General features: G+C 44.0%; 2 long non-coding RNA genes across 2 annotated transcripts in view; one reads left to right on the top strand and one right to left on the bottom strand.

Annotated features, from left to right (window-relative positions):
* LOC122238355 overlaps positions 1 to 2438 on the bottom strand; it is a 29035-nt gene extending 26597 nt beyond the window's left edge. Inside the window, exon 1 of the long non-coding RNA XR_006217266.1 lies at positions 1481 to 2438. This is a non-coding gene — a long non-coding RNA (uncharacterized LOC122238355). The remainder of the gene's footprint in view (positions 1 to 1480) is intronic.
* A 1138-nt stretch (positions 2439 to 3576) lies between these two features.
* On the top strand, positions 3577 to 12130 carry LOC122238356. Its single transcript, XR_006217267.1, has 3 exons — positions 3577 to 4269; positions 8086 to 8288; positions 11850 to 12130. It is a non-coding gene; the product is annotated as an uncharacterized LOC122238356 (long non-coding RNA).
* The last annotated feature ends 5835 nt before the right edge of the window (positions 12131 to 17965 follow it).

Below are 17965 nucleotides of genomic sequence, written 5' to 3' on the forward strand. Positions count from 1 at the left end.
AGGTTATCAAAAACTGAATTAAAAAAGAATTGTTTTGATGGTTAAAAAAAGGTAGAAGCCTTCTTACCACATTTAAATTATTTTTCTTGCAGGATTTTCAATAATAAAGGTATTTTGAAGATATATTTTGTAATTGAAAACTTAAAACTCTGAACTATTTCATCAAAACTGACAAAAGCAATCCTATGTGGATTGAAGACACAGGAAAGCCTATATGATATATAAGATTGAAAATAAAATCTATGGATTTATAAACCAGGAAAAGGAACCCCAGCACAGCTCATGGCTACCAGAGCCTGGGCAGTGGGCCACTCAAACCAAATGTGCTTGTGACCCCCACTCAGCTTCTTCTCCTCCTCACATTCTGCCCGGTGGTGATCATGTGAAAACCAAGCACAATAGGTATAATACAAACTATGTTCTCATAGTTACTGCTTTCTTTTTTTTTTTTTTTTTTTAATTTTTTGATGTTTATTTTTTGAGAGAGAGACAGACAGCATGCAAGCTGGGGAGGGGCAAAGAGGGAGACACAGAATCTGAAGCAGGCTCCAGGCTCTGAGCTGTAAGCACAGAGCCCAACATGGGGCTCAAAACCATGGACTGTGAGATTATGGCTTAAGCTGAAGTCGGATGCTCAACTGACTGAGCCACTTAGGCGTCCCTTTGCTTTCTTTCTTTCTTTTTTTTAAAGAAATTTTCTTTAATGTTTTTAATTATTTTTGAGAGAGAAAGAGAGAGAGAAAGAGAGAGAGAGAGAGAGAACGCGTGCAAGTGGGGGAGGGGCAGAGAGAATGGGAGACACAGAATCTGAAGCAGGCTCTAGGCTCTGAGCTGCCAGCACAGAGCTGGACACGGGGCTCAAGCCCATGGACTGTGAGATCATGACCTGAGCCAAAGTCGGATGCTCAACCGACTGAGCCACCCCTGGCACCCCAACTATTGCTTTATTTCTTATTCACATTAACAAAAACATGTATTAGAGTGGCTATACCTGTGCATATAGTCATTACCACTTATGTGAATCAACGGAGAAATAAAACAAAACAAGGAAACAGACAAAAAGGACATGTTTTTCCTCTTTCTAATGTGGGCTGCCAGTCTTTGTTTCAAATAGTGGTCCCTCAAAGCACAGGCCACAGGGAAGGAGATGCTGTGGGTGTGACCATGTAACAGGACCCGTGGTTCTCACAGCTGAGTATATTGTCCAAATGGGAAAACTACCTGCCATTTGTTAGAATTGAATGCTTGCCAGAGTATGTCTCTTTCATTAGGAAGATACCTAAAAGGATGCACACACTGTGTGATATCTGATGTTTTATCTGAAAGTAGATGAGGTCTGGGGGAAGGGGAGGGGCAGGGAAGGCAGAGAGAGAGACAGAGTGAGCAGAAACAAATGAAATAGTTGGAAACAATCTTCTTCCATATCATCAATCTCCAACACTCGACAAACATTTCCAGAAAAGCTGTAGGAACTTCTTACCTTTAGGAACAACAGAATAGTGTAGAATCAAAAAACCACCAAGAGAAAAAAAAGTGTATCTTCCTCAGGAGAGAGTGTTCTACAAAAAGTCATGGAATGCACAAGAGGAAGTTTATTTTTGACCAAAGTTGAAGGGATAAATTTGGTCTGTGACAAGTCTTGGTATTTTAGAGGGTCCACTTGTCCTGAGGAGTTTTGAGAAAACTCTAGTCTTCTGTAGGCTCTGGGGCTTATCAGTTGCCATGGCAACCATTAATCTCACTGCTGAAGTTCTAAGTGATTGGAGATGAAGAATGTTCCCTTGAACACATTTTACCCCAGACCCTCTGCCTACATACAACTGCCCTAGCAGCTGGGTGCCCCCCGCTGCTGTCACTGGGGCACGGTGCTGTGAACTTCTAGATAGTCCACAAATTAATGCAGGCAGTCTGGACTGTTGTTAGGGAATTCTAGCTGGCAAATAACCCAAGCAGGTCTGGGACAAGTTGGTGTAAATGCTGGCACAGACGGGCTCACCTGTTGTGTGATTAAGTCATGAGGTTGCCGCTTGCGCTCTTTGGGACCAGGCCAGGCAGCATTTGTTCAAGGGAAAAATAAGGCTCTGTATGTGCGGTGTGACTGTAGCAACAGAAACAAATGGGCAAACAGATTCCGGTGGAGGAAAAGAATGAAAAAGTGGGCGGCGGGGACAATCCGGCAGCTGTGTTGAAAGGTGTCTTCGTCAGGATGGCTTGGTGGCAAGAAACAAAACCTACTCAGCTTGAGCAAAGGAGGGATTTGTTTGATGGTACAGGAACCCAACTGAAGGAAGTAGGGTTGACATCATGGCAGCTGGGGAATTGTCCCTGGCTCCTCATATTCCCTGCCCTCCCATCACATGGGTCTGATGTAGAGTTGGATTGCCATGGTGCCTAGGAGGGCTCCAGCTCAACTTAGTCTTACAGCTCAGGTGCCCATAGCTCTGTAACAGATGTGACTCTATTGGGAATTCCTAAGGCAGGTATCTGATTGGTCCAGTTGCCTGTGGCCAGAGGGTGGGGTCAGAGGGCAGGCTTCCCTTGAGCAGGTGGGGGCAAGTCCTCTGAGAAAGAGGTAGACATGGGGGTAGAAGTGGTAGGTGGAGGAAATTATACACATTTGCAGAAGGCAGCTTGACATGGGCACTGACAAATCAATGGCTCGGAATGGACTCTGGCCATGAACAACAGAATAGTTGGATCAGCCTTTCCGGCTGAATACTGTACTGGTCTGAGCAGTACAGGAAAAGGGCAGCATGGAGGACTGGCTATGTATTCCAGAGAGGACGAAGAGGCAGTGAAGCTAAAGGGGTTAAAAAGATGTCAAAAGTGTAAAGGAACTGAGTAACTGAAAGTCCAGGTGAGAATAAACACTGAGAGTTTGGAGACTCATGAGAACAAAGATGGCCTCCAGGGAGAGATGGCCTTAGAGGAGGAATGACTGGGGAAGGAGGGGGTGCTGAAGCAGCACTGGGTGAGGTCTGGGCTGTGGTCATGCTGGGAATGATGTACAAACCCTTTGATAAATGTCATAGCCATGGATGATGTTATGGGCTGACTTGTGTCCCCCCAAATTCATAGGTTGAAGCCCTACCCCCTCAGAACCTCAAAATGTGACTGCATTTGGAGACAGGGTCTTTATAGAGTTAATTAATGTTAGATGAGGTCATAGGATTGGGCCCTAATCCAGCAGGACTACTGTCCTTATAAGAAGAGGGGATCAGGACACAGACACACACAGAGGAAAGACCACGTGAGGACCCAGGGAGAAGATGGCATCTGCAGGCCAAGGAGCGAAGCAAGCCCTGCTGACATCTCCATCTTGGACTTCCAGCCCCCAGAACTGTGAGACACAAATGATGGTTAGCCCCCCAGCCTGTGGTAGTTTGTGATGGGCACCCTAGCAGACTAACACAGAGGCAGCGGGGAGAGGGTTATTATCGGCCTAGAGGCAGCGCTGGGATTCAAAGAGAAGGCCAACACCCACTTGTGCCAATGAAACTTAGGGCGTGAGATAAGGCAGGAGAAGGGGGATGTATATCCCAGGGAGAGCAAGGAGTTCAAGGAAAGAGGTAGGAGAGGAGAGGTCTGTGTTATGGGGAGACAGCCCACAGTGCAGGGGATTAGGTGATGGGAGGCAGCTGGGAGGAGGCAACACAGAAACTGGGTGAAGTGGGCAAAGATGGGATGGTTGTTCAGGTTGGGCACAGGCAGCAGGGGTGGGAGAATAAGTGCCCCATCCCGTATCCAGGATGCAGGTATGTGATGTCACAGAAGCACTGGGTGGAGGTAGAACAGAGTCATATTAGAGGCAGAAGGAATTGACATGGGAGTTTGGCAAGATCTTGTAATTGATGGAGGAAGTGGAGTTCAGAGAATACACACACACACACACACACACACACAACACACACCTTGTTTTGTCTGAGGAGAACTCAGGGATTCTGGGACAAGAGGAATCTCAGGTCTTGTGTCACAGTGACCCCCTACCAGGGAGTCCAGAGCATGTCTAGCCTGAATAAGAAGGGGTGGAATTCTTTGGGGTGCTTGGATGGGACTGGACACTTAAGGCCTATTATGGTCAGGTCTGTACCCCCAGCTGCCTTGTTTCTGACTTGTTTTTCTGTTTCTGCCAAATTATAAAGCATAGACTGTCTCCTGCTCTAATTCTGAAGCTTAGCTTTTTGAGGGCTGATCTTGCCCAGTGGTTTGCTTCGGCAGAGGAAGGATTGTGGGAGCTTTGTGTAAAATCTCCCAGAAGTGTAGTTGAAGGTCAGTAACTGATTTGTGCAGGGTTTGGAAATGGGGGTGGGCAGTCTTGACTCGTGGATGGTTAAAAAAGCATGAGAGTGAGTGTATATGTATCTTGGGGAATGTGTCCAGCATGAGCCAGGATGGTGCCCTGCAGTACAGCTAGGCCCTATGCTAGGGGTACAATGCATGGTGTCATCATGTAAGTAATGCCCTTACAAAACAGATGGCAATGTATTGATGGCTTAACATAAATAGACATGGCCAGTAACACTAGAATGCAAGCTGTATAGGAAGAAGGACCATTTCTATTGTATTTCCCAGTGCCTAGATAACAGTGCCTAACACATACTGGTGTTGAGTAAGTACCTGCAGAATGAATGAGTCAATCATGGGGTTCAAATGCATGGAGTTCAAAAACTTAGGTACTTCACTCCCATCCTCTAGTTTCTTTTGTCCAAAAAACAAACAAAACTGAACAAAGGACACCTAGAGAAAAATCACATAAGGGGGGCGGAATGGCGAGAGTATGCTCAGCATCACTCAGAATCGAAGGAATATGATTAACATGATAATCATATGCTGTTTTAAAATGAGCTTACATGTTATTTTGAAATTAGCAAAGATTTTTAAATGTTACTATTGAATGCTGGCATGAATGCAGTGAGATATTCACTTATATTTCAGGTGGGAATGAAGGTGGGTATAACTTTTATAAAAAAGTCCATGTCTATTTAAAGTTGTAAAGGGTAAAAATATTGTAAAAATTATAAAAACATTCATATGAGTTGATGCAGTTCTGATTATAATTATATGGCTAAATCTTGGACCAAGTTTAATTCATTATACTGAGTTCCCCATTCCAGGAGGACATTTGCAAGGAAATGGCATTGTATTTTTTAAGGAAAAAATATTGGTAGTAGAAATAGTGAGATAGGAAGACAGAAATAGAAATGAGCAATTGAGAAAATGTTCCTGACCACATAACAAGATTGTGTGTGTGTGTGTGTGTGTGTGTGTATGTTTTGATGTAGAATAAAACAGCCAAAGGTCCCCATGAGACCAATTATCGATTAAGCACTAATGTGCCCAGAGCTGAGACCAAATTATTCCCTACTATATTTTATAGTATTTTACTAACTTGCTTTTGTATGACTGAAGTTTATGACATTAGATTGTTTAACTTTAAAAACACTCTAGTAAGCATTTAGCTAACACTTAAGAAATTAACACATTAATAATTTATATTCAGTATAATATATTACAGGGCTTCAGTTACATTGTAATCTTTTGACTAAGGTACTTTAATAATCCTTTGGCTTTGGATGAATGCCTAGTGACATGGTATTTGCATTATTGCGTTTGTTATTTTAACACTCACAACCTATGTTTTACTGTATAGCAGTTTTAAAAAATAGTATATAGTGCATATAACAGTGATATGGGAATCTTTCTCAATTCAGAAACAGGGCTAAATGTAAAATGCAAATCCGGGTGATCTTAATAACTATGATTATTATGTGTGTATATCTAAGACTTGTGGAATTCATTTGTTTTCAGATTTTATTTGATGGGCAAGTAGGAATGCTTTGGAGCTAAGCCGTCGTTAATAAACCCCTGAGTTGCAAATGTCACACACCTGTCAGCCATGAATGGCCCTTTCTTTTTTGAGCTGCTGTGATGTTAACTCTGCCTTATTTCCCTCCTAGCGAGGCTTCTCTTTCCAGGGTAGTCTCTGGCGATTAGTCATTTCAGCAGGACTTCCCCATCAACATCTGTTCCAAAAGCCAGTTATGTGTGAGAGAATGTGGCACTTTGAAATTTGCACAGGGTTATTATGCAGATGGCGGCAGGGAGGTCTTGGCTCTCCCACATAGGTGACAAACGCCACCTCCACTCACTACACATGTTCCTCCTCAAGCCTACGTTTGTTCGGTTTTTGGAAGCTTCTAGTATGAGCCTTCCAAGGGAGCTCACCTTCCTCATCTGCAATACCTTGTGACACATGGGTCAATATGAGACATATTCCCTGTCCTCAAGGAGGTCACCATCTGGGACACATGTCCCAGAACCACCTTGCCTCTGCTCTCTTCTTTTACCCAATGCAAACTGGCTTCTCTTCCCTTGGGAGGTTCCCCCTGACCCAGCAGTTGAAGCTTGGTGGCCTCCTTTTGGGCTGGTCCTGTTGGGTTCGTGTGAACAGGGGTCAAAACATTCCTCTCATCTTTATTCTCCTTTCAGTGACCAGGAGTCCTTCTTAAACCCAAGTGTGGCTTTCATATTCCTTGGCTCCAGAGCCTTCCCATGATTCTCTGTTGCTTATGGTATATTATTAATTTTATTTTTTGCATGGCACCCCCTTCCCTTCTTTCTGCTGGCTTCACTAACTCCGTGTGTGCTTGCTGTCCTTGAAATGATAGAATTTTAGGCCCAGGGCCTTACCCAATTGGTACATTTGGTCCATAAGATCCTATCTCCCAATCACCCTCCCTTTTCATCCCTCTCCCCAAATGCTACCATGAACATCTATTCATTCTTCAAAGTCCAATTGAAAACTCATACTCTGGCAGCTTCCCTGACCCCCATACAAAGTGAAGTTTTTGTGCCTAATATCCAATTATTCTAACTGTGCTGTACTGCTGATAATGCATTATGGTTATTTGCATATTGCCTTATCTTTTTCACTGAATTATGGGACTAATTAATTCATTCAACCTACTCCTTTTTTTGCCCAGCATTTAATAGATGCTTAATAAAAGTTTGTTAAATATAAATGAATCACTTAACTCCTCCACTTCCTCCAATTGAGTACAAGCTTTGGGGGCAGCCATTCTGTTTTTCCTCTTTGTTTATTCCATTGAGCTCAGTTTGGTATCTGCCACGTAGCAAATGCTCAATGAATGTTGAAAGTGGTATCTATGTATCTGTATATGAAAGCCTGAATAAAGCCACATACAAAATTTTCCTGGCAGCATTCCAAGTTAGGGGGGAAGATGGGAGAAAGATGGTAACATTGCCCATTTTTTGGATGAGAAGCCTGAACAACAGGGAAGGTATATGGTGGGTACAACTCTGACTTCCTAGTGTGCTACTTGCTTTGCTTTTCTGGATGCTTCTGAAAGTCTCATCTAAGGTAATGCCAAAGAATCGGGTAGACATCACAACCTTGAAGAAGTCTTAGGGTCTTGGGAAAGAGCTGAGGTCTTGTCTGCTGAGCACATCCACTATGTGAATGAACCCCCACACGTACCATGTCCCCTCCCACAGGAGCTCTTTCTAGTTGCACAATTCTGTTTTTCTTCCACTGGAGATCCAAGGGGACTCAGGGTTCAGACCAGCTTTCCCATCAGGACTGTGGGCACTTATATGACAAACATTAAATCTCTACTAAAAAGCATTGGTTCAGAGTGTCTGTGTGGTTCAGTCGGTTAAGCGTCCAACTCTTGATTTGGGCTCAGGTCATGATCTCACGGCTTGTGGGTTCGAGGCTCACGTTGGGCTCTGAGCTGGCAGTGCGGACAGAGCCTGCTTTGGATTCTCTCTTCTTCTCTGTCTGCCCCTCCTCTGCGTGTACTCTCTCTCTCTCAAAATAAATAAACATGAAAAAAAAAAAAGCATCGGTTCATAATTTTGAATTTGTTTTTCTTTTTCTTTTTTTGGAACCAGATTCATTCACCCAGCCACATTTAACAGCTTCTGCTGCTGTGTGTCAGGCATTCTGCTAGTTGCTGGCATAGAGTGATGGAGAAAGTAAACACAGTGCCTGGTCTCAGGGGCTCCCAGACCAGCAGGGCAGGCTGACAGATACACATTTGCTCACACCTGACTACTACGCAGGGGCAACATGCAGAGGCCCATGAAGGAGGCGTTGGGCTGGAGCTGGGGCTCCGGGTGTGACTTGGCCCCTGCCTTTTGTCCGGACTGGATGACTCAGGGCAGCCAGGCCGGAGAAGCAGAAGGAAGCAAGGAGACTGATGGAGGAAATGCTTCAGAGAAGAGGAAATATGCAGAATGTCCCTTTCTCATCCCACGTGGCTCAGGTAGCTTTCTTTCCTATTATTCTAAGCTCTGCCTTGCTCATTCTGTTCCCCTTCCCTGCAGAGTTTAACCCTGTCTTTATTTTCTGTACTCTCATGCAGGCACAGAAACGTGCATGTGAACACACACACACACACACACACACACACCCCACTATGGCCTCTGCTCCAGCTTTCGGAACGTCTGTTTCAGGGAGGGAGTGGGCTCACTTGCCTTTCTGATCTCAACTGTTGCTTTCACGGCAGCTGGCCTGCCTAGTGACGTTTTGTTCCTATTGAGACAGTAGAAACCAAATAGAGGCAAGCAAAACATGGAGTTCAAGGAAACAGAAGGAAGGGAGAGAGCTAAGCTGTTTTGCCCTTGTAGATAGGAAACCAAGTGCTTTGCTAACGATTACCTGGGGTAGGGCGGGGCGGGGGTGGGGGTGGGGATCTGCCCTGCCTGATGGTTACATTCTATTTTCAAACTGAACAAGTTGGTATAAAAAATGAAACTCTCATAAAAGTTAAAATGGCAAATGTCGATTTCCTTGTTTTCCGGATTTCACAACTCAGGCAGAAGAGGAGTTAAATTGTAGTAGTGCAAGGAAATAGCAGAGCAAAAGTCACTGTGCTGTTTCTTGGAACAACTTCTGCCCAACCAGTTATCATTTCTCAAGCCCTCTGAAAGCGTGCCAAAAGCTGTCTGCATAAGTAGCGACAGGCTGAGCAGCCAGCACTGGGTGTTCTAGTCTTTGGGCGTAATGCTCAGCAGCTTTTACAGTTATCTCTTTAATTGGCCTCTGATTTGCTTTTATTTTAAGCAGTCCCTTTTGGTGGAAAGTGCACTGAACTAGGAGTCAGAATATCTGGGGTCTAGTCTTACCAGGCCATAGCAAACGATTGCCTTTGGGAAGCATCGTATTTTTTACCCATGAGAGGAGAACCAATTAAAGCAGAGGTCTTTAAGGCTTCTTCCTACCTCCAAGAGCCTTTGTTCTAGGTCAGGGGTTGGCAAACGATAGCCCCACTGCCTGTTTGTGTTCTGTCCATAGGCTAAGAGTGGTTCTTCCATTTTTAATGGTTGAATGAAATCAAAGGAAGAATAATATTTTGTGATCTATCAAGATGATCTGACTTCTAATTCAATGTCCATAAATAAAGTCTTATTGGCAATGGGCCTCTTCACTTGTCTATTGTCTATGGCGGCTTTTTTATTGCGGTGGTAGAGCTGAGTGGTTGCAGAGACCGCATGGCCTAAGATGTTTGCTATCTGGTCCTTTACAGAAAAAGTTTGCTGATACCTGTTGACCACAGTGAAACATATATTCTTACTTTCTGCATTCGTGAAAACGATATACCTTAGTGAGTTACTGTAAGAAGTAAATGAGCTAGGGGCACCTGGGTGGCTCAGTTGGCTAAGCATCCGATTTCGACTCAGGTCATTATCTCACAGCTCGTGAGTTCAAGCCCCACATCGGGCTCTGTGCTGACAGCTCAGAGTCTGAAGCCTGCTTCAGATTCTCTGTCTCTGTATCTCTCGCTGCCCCTCCCCGGCTCGTGCTCTGTCTCTCTCTCTCTCAAAAATAAATAAACATTAAAAAAATTAAAAAAAGGAAGTAAATGAGCTAATGATGTGTATTGAAAAAGGATGTCATGTACATAAATACCTCAGCACCTGCGGGTTTCTGGATGGAGAAGGAAGAAACCCTCATTAGTAGTTTGTACAAAAACAAGCTATATTTCTCATTCAGCAGGGTTGAAAATGTATAGGATTGCAGTTGTGTGAAATTATGTGTACATCTGTAAGGGAAAATAACAAGAACTTACTTGCTAGGTTGGTATGATTCTAGACGAAGGGGTGTGTGTGTGTGTGTGTGTGTGTGTGCCTCAATTATTTAAACTACTGCTAAAACTGTTTTCAAATAAATAAGAAAAAGGGGAAAGTATCCAGTCACCTTTACTTTGATATTAATGTTGAAAAAAAAGGTGTTTTTTTTTTTTTTTAATTTCCGGGTGAATGTTGAGCTTTAATGGAAGAGATTTAGTTATCTGTGTGTTCCATACTAAGTTGTCTGTAGGCGGCTCTCTCCTAAACAATTGAAAGATATGAAGAGTTAAATATTGGAAACAATATATTTTTTATTTTTATATGATTTTTTAAAGTTGATTTGTTTTGAGAGAGAGAGAGAGAGAGAGAGAGAGAGAGAGGAGCATGAGCAAGGGAGGGGCAGAGAGAGGAGACAGAGAATCCAAAGCATGCTCTGCACTGTCAGCACACAGAACCTGACATGGGGGCTTGATCTAATGAGCCGTGAGACCATGACCTGAGCCAAAATCAGGAATCTGACACTTAACCAACTGACCCACCGAGGCTACCCAACACTATATGATTTTAGAAAAATTACAACAGCCATGATTTATGGGTTTTGTTATAATACTATTAGAATAACCCCTCACCTGTTAAATAGGTCATCTTTTACTTAAGTGTTTAGCAAGAAAAACAAAGTTCTACTTGTTTAAAATTTAACTAACTCAGAAAGCTGAGAGGAAAACCGAACATTTTCAATGGAGATTGGGTCAGTTTCAGGTTTGGCAAAATACACAAAGATCAAAGTCTTTCATGAGAGGTTCAGAGCTTGAGTGTGCCAAAGAATAACCTAGAGACAGTAGAACTTGGATTTCACATCCTATTTTCTAATAGTCACTGTCTAGGGAGCTTCCAGATCCACTCAGTTAATTTCATTTGTCATTGGTATATAAATAGCGATGTCCTTTCTCCACGAAAGTGACCAGCAGTTTGGTTGAACTGGTGGAGTTCTCTGTGGACACAGCCTTACAGTGAGCTGTGTGCAAGCTTCACACAGAAAGTGGGATTGCCCCTCTCTCTTTCCTGAGGTGCAGAATGAAATTTCAGAAGGCTGGGGCACCCAATTCCCTGGGCTGGCAATGCAGCTTCTCTTGGTAGTAGCAGTGGGACCTTGGGCAAGCCACCTAATCCCGCTGAACCATGACTTCTTCATCTTATTTTTTAAATTTCATTTTAAGTGTATTTGTTTATTTTGAGAGAGAGAGAGTGAGCAAGCAAGCAGGGGAGGGCAGAGAGTGAGAATCCCAAGCATGAGCCCGCCATGGGGCTTGAACTCATGAACCATGAGATCATGACCCCAGCTGAAACCAGGAATCCAAGGCTTAACCGACTGAACCACCCAGGTGCCCCCACTTCTTCATCTTAAAAGAGGATGATAATAGAAGTCACTTCATAGATTGGTGAATACTAAGAAAATTTGTGGAAAAGGGCTTTCAATGAATGTTAGCCATCGTTATTATCATGGGTGGTCAGGGTAGCTAAAAAGCAAAAATGAATCAAATAGTTGCAGGGGGGAGGTTCAAGCAAATGCCTTTTCATTTTCTGCTAGCCCTGAGTCACGTGATAAATGTAGACTGTCCAGCTCACTGGTTTCTAAAGGATGGAAATGTCTGGCAGAATTTGTTATCAACTTTAAGTCTGTAGAATGCCTTAGGCAGAAGTTCTTTAGCTCTTGATGAGTGATTTTTTTTTTTACATTAATATCCATCCAACAGAATGATGAAGTACATGCCGGCCATTGGATGTGTCAGGAATGGTCAATAAACAATGACAAAGGATCTTTCACATTCTCTCAATAAACACTGCTGCTCCTTCTCACCATCTTCCTTGATAAACACCAGCTGGAGTGAAGCTTTCACCCGAGAGGCAGCTCATTGCCATGATGGAGGATAAAGTCAGTGGCTGCCTGAATTTATCATTGCCCCTCTTTTTTTTTTTTAAAGGCATGGTAACTGGTGGGGGCTGCCTGGTTTTGGACCCTGGATTCTAGTGGCTTCCTTCCTCACGTGGCAGACATCAAGTGTGATGACCTATTTATCTTTTTCTTTAACTCTGTCATCCCAGCCTCTTGCTGGGGTGGAGTGAGGAGGAAAGAGACTTCAGGGCAGTTGAGTGTGAGAGTGGCCAGTAGGGGAGGGGAGAAAGAGGATTTGAAGAGTGTGTTGTACATAAGGAATGGGCGTTCCCCTCTTTGCTATTTTCACGAGAAACAACAGAAAGGAACTAAATGTATTTTTGGATGTTGAACTAGTGTTTAATTGAATGCTATACTGGACCAAGATGGGGCCACCACTCTCAGCTCCTAGCTTACTCCCTGTGTCTAGGACAGTGCCTGATGATGGTAAGCACTTAATACATATTCGTTGAATGAAATACCAGCATTCTGGTTCCAGGTATATATCTCATGAATCCAATGCCATAGATCTCCAAATGTATACATTAAAGATAAACATCCTCTAAATCTCCTTTTTATGGAAGGAGCCAGTTATTATAACTCTTCTTTTGACATTTCTCTGTCCTCCTCTAGAGGAAGATAGATGTGTGCTAATACCCCATGAACAAGCTATGATATAGAAGGGAAAGTGATCTAATATAGGGGAGAAATGGCCCCAGGTCACAATCATGAGTGGGTGAGGAAAAGAAGAGGCAGAGACACACAGAGGTTGGTCATGTGATTCCTGATATAAGCTTGGGCATAGGGTTGAGGGACATCCTCTTATATTTTGTGCATGTAGGGCAGATGGAAGGGGGCTACTCTCTTACCCTGGACTTTTACTCCTGATTCTGACTCATTCAGTAGAGGAGAGGAGCAGGTGTATGTTTGTGTGTATATGTGTGTGTGTATGTGTGTGTGTGTGTGTGTGTGTGTGTGTAGCCTTGAGCCCTGTTTATAAGTTGAGCTTGAGGTCTGTACATGGGTCACAACTGTGCCCTAGTGGGCCCCTTCTCATGAGAGTGGGGGTTGGGAGGGCTTTAAAGGAACAAGTGGCTTTGGGAATAGTCATTCATGTAAGAACATAAATCCCACCAGATGATCATCATAAATTCAAAAGTATTTAATTGAGTAAACATGTATTGTGCTCCTATCATGTCTCAAGTGCTAGGGCTAAAAAGATGAACAAGAAACAAAATCTATTCCCAGGTGTCCCACAGCTCAGTGAGAGAATATAAAAGTGTAATCAGTATCATAATGAAGTACGCAGAAGGTGCTGTGGGAGGGGGGAGCAATCAATCTTCGGCTGTAAGCTAGAGACAGCAGGCCATTTGAGTTGAGCCATAAAGGATGGTTAGAAGGTTGTCACATGGGTGATGTGGGGGAGGGGAAGGAAAGGACATTTTATGCGGAGAGAATAGCAAAGAACCAAAGAGGGGCCATGCAGAAATGCACGATCTTTTGTTGGCAACAAAAGGTCAGAGATTCTGAAGTGTGTAGTTCTAAGGAGAAAGAAGGTAGAGGAGAAAATGGAAGGATACATCCTATCCCAAGGCCAGTCTGTTGCAGGTTGGGTTTTCCAGATGCTGAGATAGAGTTTGGAAGCATGATGTTTCTTAACCACCAAGGCTAATGAAAGAAGAGGAAACAGGATTGGGCAGAGAGAGAAATTGAATCCCAACATATACTCCACAAAACTTCAGCCACCCCAGTGGGAAGTCCTGTTCACCTCCTAGCTTTGGGCATCACTAGAAGAGTGGACCATTTAATGGCATACTTAGGAAGTCAGTCCCTGCCAGCCCATGTGTCTGCTCAAAGTTCTTAAAGGACCCTAGTTGGGGTAGTGGCATCCAATGAAGGGTTGGCTTTTATTAACTCCTCAGTGATAGTGAACACAGGTCCTACACCTAGACCAAGACCCAATTGTGGCCAAGAGAACCACCTTGAGAAATCTAAAAGCCAATTCATGGCTAAATGTGCTGTAATTATTGACCAGTCGTTGTGGGTTGCTATTAATACCTTGAGGGCAAGCTTTTCTATGAAGATAGAAGTCAACAGCCACAGACCTCTCGGTTTGGTGGTGAACATATCCTTGAACTCCATGCTTCTTTCCCTCTGTTGAATGATGAGACAGGCTGTCATACTTGACATTGCCAATAACCCTTCAGGAGGTCTGTGAACATCAAATAAAGGGAACACCAGGTTGTGTTCCAGCTCCAGTATGAGCTGGAATAATGAAAAAATATGGCTGAGGGCTCTTTGTTTTGTAGGCTGGGTAAGGCTAGAGAATGGCAGGGAGAGTGGAACAGAGTTGTGGCCCATCTGTCTTATTACTTGGTCCTCCAAAGACTCATCCTTGTCTTTTAAAAAAAAAAAATATTTGAGAGAGAGAGAGAGAGAGAGAGAGAGAGAGAGAGAGAACATGAGCAGGGGAGGGGCAGAGAGAGAGAAACATAGAATCTGAAGCAGGCTTCAGGCTCTGAGCTGTCAGCACAGAGCCCAACGCAAGCTTGAACCCTTGCACCGCGAGATCGTGACCTGAGACGATGTCCGACGCTTAACCAACTGAGCCACCCAGGCACCCTGACTCATCCTTGTTTTTAACACCACACTGCCTTCGTTTAAATCCTGGTGCAGGCACTTCTAGCTGTGTGACTCTGATCAAGTTACTTAACTTCTCTGTGCTGCACTTTCTTCATACATAAAATGGCAACAATACAGACAATAACTACATAGGGTCATGGAAATTGTTATGAAGATTAAATGCCTTGATGAGGCTGAAGAGCTTAGAACAATGTCTAATGTATAGTAAGTGTTCTGTAAGAGTTAGCTCTTACTATGATTATTGAAAGCCACTTAAAATCTATAACCCCAAACATCTGAGACCCTGGAGACCTTTGAAAAAGAAGAAGAAAAGAGGAAAACAATGTGGAGATGGGCATGACACTTCCTTCCTTCACTTACTTAACTAATATTTTGGCAATAAATATCCAGTGCCAGGTAACTATGTGAAGACATGGGGTAGCCTGAAGAAAGAAGATACAGTTTCTGCTCCTGAGGACTCACAGTTTAGCTGGGGTGGAGTGGGGGAGGCTTATACACTTAAGTAAAATATCAGAATATGACGTCCTATGTGCTTGATTAGAAGTATAGAGAGATGGCTATGGGAAGCGGCCAAGGCTTTGGAGAAGGAATGTCATGGGGTGAGGAGGAACTCAGTGGGTGCAGGTGCCACGGGAGGAGGATTTTGCTGGTGGAGTTCGGAGCAGAATAAAAGCGAGAAGGTGTGGAGGGGCTCAATGCTCCATGCAGGGAGAGCTGAGCGCAGCCATTGCAGGGAGAGGTGCAGGCTGATGACGGGGCAGGTGAGCCGATGCCAGGCTGCCGACGGTCTTGAACCACCCAGCTGGGGGTTTGAACTTCACTCTGACAGCAGAGTGCAGGGGCGAGATGTGATCAGAATCTGTGTCTCAGAAGTCTTGTCTGGCTTCACAGCCATCCAGAGTCCCTTATACTTCCTCCTGAGATCCTTGATGCTTTGAGCTTTGGGGACAAGCAGGGCCCGTCAGCCATGCAGAATCTCAAGTCTTCCTCAGACCGACCCCCCTCTAAACTCACCAGACCATTACAGTCTGGGCTATACTGTGTATTTGGGTTCAGAGAGTTTGCCTTACAAATGTTGCCTTCTCCCTCATTCTGTTGCTGGAAGGCTGAGCTCCATGAGCAGCAAGAAGCTGGGGTTTTGGGGCTGAGGATTGCTCAGGTGAGGTGTCCTCTGGAAGGCTGTGGTTCCTATATCACTGCCAGGGCTCCTCATCCGTGTCTGTCTCGCATGGCTTTTCTCAGTCAGAGTGTTTGCACTCAGCAGCAGGGACACAGACATGTTTCAAGACGTTTCTGCTCATCAAGGGCTTAAAAATTGTCATTATCAGATTTTCATGTCCAGCCCTTGAAAGTAATAATCTGTTCCCATAGTTGTCTGCCCTGTCAGGCTTTCTCCTCCATTACATTAACAGCCCCATTTGTGATATTTATTTTCCAAGTTTCTCTACCCTTCTAGAAGTTTCCAAAGTTGCCTCTGGGTCTCTCTCTCTCTCTCTCTCTCTCTCTCTCTTTTTTGCAGAATAGGGTGTCTTTTCAAACATTATTTAATCTACCAGCATCCCTTCAGTGGTAAGCACCATGAGAAGGAAGCCTTCCTCCTTTTCCAGGATGTATTAACCTCAAAGAAATAAGAATGTGGATCTGGGGAGAAGGAACAGCCACATCCCAATATCTAGGTGCTGCCTGTCACCGGCTCATACCCAAAGGCAAATACATATGAGTTGGATGCTGTATTGCCCCAAGTAGATGAGCCTCTATTCATCAAAGACTTTCTTTGAAAGCTTAAAGTATATCTTTTCAGTGCTGCTCCCTATTTTTCTCAAGCTACTGTAGGGTTGGTATGCTAGTTCAAAGTACAGGGAAAGCCAGGGAAATTGTGAGAGAATTCTTTTTTGCCTTTCAACCTCATGTGGTTACTGAAAAAAAAAAAAAAATCCGCAGACCTGCCTGGATGTATCTTACCGAATCAACTCTGGGAGCAGATAGCCCATAGCAGAACAGCCGAATTGGACATTCTGTTCTCACAGAATGAATGGTCTGCTGAGCAGTTAATCAGCTCTTCATTCCAACTCAGGCAAGAGAAAGAGACGAAGGAAGCTGGTGGGGAAGAACAGAACTTCACCTTGTGTATCAAGAGTAACTCTGAAAGGGATACTATTAGAATCTATTCCAACAAAGACATCCTACCAGATCCGAAGACGTGAAAACAAACAGAAAAGGATTCGAGTCCTGTCATATAGCACAGTGGTCAGACCAAGTTCGCTCAGCCTTGGCCCTATTAACATGCTGGGTTGGATAGTCTTCTGTGCAGGGCTGTCCTGTGCTTCATAGGGTGTTCAGCAGCATCCCTGGACACATTCCCTTGGTCGTAACAAGCAAAAAGTATCTCCAGACATTGCCACATGTCCCCTGGGGGTAACACCACTCCTGGCCAAGAAAAACTAGGCTAAAGAAAGGGCTAACTGGATTCATGACCCAACTCTGCCACCTACTAGCTCCATGATCTTGGATAAGTCTCTTAGTCTCTTGAGCTCAATTTCCTCATCTGTAAAAATGGGGCTACCTCACAGGATTACTATAGGATTAGGCACTTAAATATGCATAATCTAGCACATAGTACATGTTCAATAAACATCAACTATTTTTGTGATGATAATCACGTCCTCTCACCTGAGGTAAAATACTGTAACCTGTAAACTGGAACGACTCATGGATAAGAAGATTAAGGACAAAGACCACATCTTAGATTATCACATGGGGACAAGGTCTGCTGTAGTGGACAAAAGCACTGGTTCGCCCTACATTTGTGTTCAGCTAAAAGAAAAGCACTACACACATCGGATTAGCAGGGAAGCTCTGGAAATTCTGAAGGACTCAAACAGTGTTAATAGGGGTGCCGGATTTAACCTTGGAAATCTGGAAAACAACAGGGCACAGTGTAAACAGAGTAAAAAAAGAACAGAGGGCCTTTTAGAAGAGCTGTAAGGCTTAACCAAAATCCTTCCCCCTCCCTGTGCAACACCCACTGTCTCACTTAAGCGCCTCCCTTAGAAAAGTCCTTTGAGGTCTGAAGTAACCAGCAGTCCTTGCTGAGGAACATGGCAACTTCGCCTTCCACTGTAAGTTGCTCATGGTTCCTGAAGCCCGAAGCTGAAGCATCTGGTGTTCTCTGAGATGCTGAACCAACTCTAGGCAGAGCCTGGGGCTGGGGGTGCAGGACGGGGAGTCCCAAAGAATGGAGTTAAAATTGACTGAAAGGCCATTGCTTTTGATGGATTTTATGATGGATGCATA

This window comes from Panthera tigris, chromosome B2 (assembly GCF_018350195.1).
Source record: "Panthera tigris isolate Pti1 chromosome B2, P.tigris_Pti1_mat1.1, whole genome shotgun sequence".
Lineage (NCBI taxonomy): Eukaryota > Metazoa > Chordata > Mammalia > Carnivora > Felidae > Panthera > Panthera tigris.